At 50.0% G+C, this 2,009-nt stretch overlaps 1 protein-coding gene across 3 annotated transcripts in view; it reads left to right on the top strand.

Annotated features, from left to right (window-relative positions):
* The first annotated feature begins 1,854 nt into the window (after nucleotides 1–1,854).
* The window catches only part of Slc10a3 (solute carrier family 10 member 3), a 3,959-nt gene continuing 3,804 nt past the window's right edge, over nucleotides 1,855–2,009 (top strand). The window contains exon 1 of one of the 3 annotated variants that reach the window (XM_010638803.3): nucleotides 1,855–1,964. The gene's annotated coding sequence lies outside the window, so the exon portion shown is untranslated. The remainder of the gene's footprint in view (nucleotides 1,965–2,009) is intronic. The other 2 variants (XM_010638801.3, XM_010638802.1) reach the window with 2 other exon arrangements.

Here is a 2,009-nt window from a genome sequence, read left to right as displayed (position 1 = left end):
AGCTGATCTATTCCTTCTCTCTCTGGCCATTTACAACCGCCCCCCCTTCAGCCACCACATGCGACAAGCCCAGCCCCCTCCACGTCCTACTGCAAGCCCTGCCAGCTCCTGTCTGTGCCCTCAGCCCCTCCAAGAAGGGTGTTTCGTCCGCAAACATAGCAGTCCCCACTGTGCATGCGCCCAACACGGGCACACTTGCTGCACAACAGATGTGTGTGCCAGCTGAACCTAAAACACATACATGCATCTTTTCTTTTTTTGGTACCAGGGATCAAACTCAAGACCTTGTGCTTGCGAGGCAGGCAGTGGAACCAATGAGCTAAATCCCCAGCCCACATACATGCTTCTTGTGTGCGGGGCTGAGGAACAACAACAGACCTCACACTGCTAGCCAAGCACTCAACCCCCGAACTACACCTTCAGTCCCACATCTACTTTTTTGTTCTGTTTATTGTTTTTGTTTTGAGACAGGGTCTCACTGTGTAGTTGAAACTGACCTGGAACTCACTATGTGGCCCAGGCTGGTCTTGAACTCACAGCAATCCTCCTGCCTCAGCTTCCCGCCACACCAAGTTTTTTTTTTTTTTTTTGAGACAAGATCTCACTATGTAGTTGAGAATGACCTGGAACTCACTATGTAGCCCAGGCTGGTCTCGAACTCACAGCAATCCTCCTGCCTCAGCTTCCCGCCACACCAAGTTTTTTTTTTTTTTTTTTGTACCAGGGATTGAACTCGGGTCCTTGTGCTTGCAAGGCAGGCCACCGAACCGCTGACCTAAATCCCCAGCCCTAACACCCACTTTTTAATAAATGTTTTAAAATAAATTTCAGGCTATGGTCTAGCCTCAGTGGTAGGGCACTTGCCTAGCATACATAAGGCCCTGAGTTTGATTCCCTGCAACACAAAAAAAGGAAAATGAAAAATAAAAAATAAGCTGGGCACAGTGGCATGTGCTAGTAATTCCAGCACTTAAGAGGCTGAGGCAGGAGGTGGCAAATTTGAGGCGAGCATGGGATACCTAGGACAGCCTGGGTGCAGAGTGAGCCGTTGTCTGGAAAAACAAACAGAAATTTCTCTGTGAACACATTTATTAAAACTGTCATGAAGCCAGCTGTGGTGGTACACACCTGTCATCCCAGCACTCGGGAGGCTGAGGCAGGAGGATCACTAGGAATTCGAGACCAGCCTGGGCTACATAGTGAGTTCAAGGTCAGCCTGAACTACCTAGCAGACCCTGTCTCAAAAAAGAAACAAATTTTTAAAAACTTATGATTTGTTATTCAAAAAATTAGAGATACTACAAATTTTTGTATTCTACCCAAGTCCACAACCACGTCTTAAGCACCCTCTGGAGCAAATACCTCCTACTCTGGGGCCCACTGCTCTCTGCGAACAAGTTCCTCTTACTTTTTTTATCTTATTTACGTATTTAATCTGGAGATGCTGGGAACTGACTGGAGAGGCTAATTCAAGCTAAACAAGTGCTCTATTTGAGATGCACTTCTAGCTCCAAGAGGTCCATTTACTGTGTTTACTTATTTGGGGTTTGTTGTTTATTTTGTTTTGAGACAGGCTCTCGCTTTGTAGCCCTGGCTGGCCTAGAACTTGTGGCGATCCTCCTGCCTCGGCCTCCCGAGTGCTGGGATGACGGGCACATGCCACCACGTCCCTCAAGGTTCATTTTAGAGTAGCGTGCCAGCCGCCCCAGTGCCTTTCCACGCTCTCTCATCACCTTTCTCTCATCCATTTGTCATCTGTTTCCATTCTTTCTCTCCTCCCCTTTCCAATCTGGTCCTTTCCTGCAAGATCCCAGACCGCGATGGAGGTGGCGACCACAGCCGGCCAAAGCCGACCAGGACGCGGAGTATGTGCTGGGACTCAGGAAGCAGGGAGCCGCGTGCTCAACGGCCCTCGTCGCGCTCCGAAGCGTCATTTCCGGTCGCGACCGTCCGGGCGGCCCGAGGTGAGTGGACCGCGGCGGAGGCGGGGTTCTGCCTTGGGTGTGGCC

This window comes from Fukomys damarensis, unplaced genomic scaffold, assembly GCF_012274545.1.
Source record: "Fukomys damarensis isolate Sample0158 unplaced genomic scaffold, DMR_v1.0_HiC HiC_scaffold_39, whole genome shotgun sequence".
NCBI lineage: Eukaryota > Metazoa > Chordata > Mammalia > Rodentia > Bathyergidae > Fukomys > Fukomys damarensis.
Note: the sequence above shows the minus strand (reverse complement) of the source record. Positions and strands in the feature narration are given on the sequence as shown.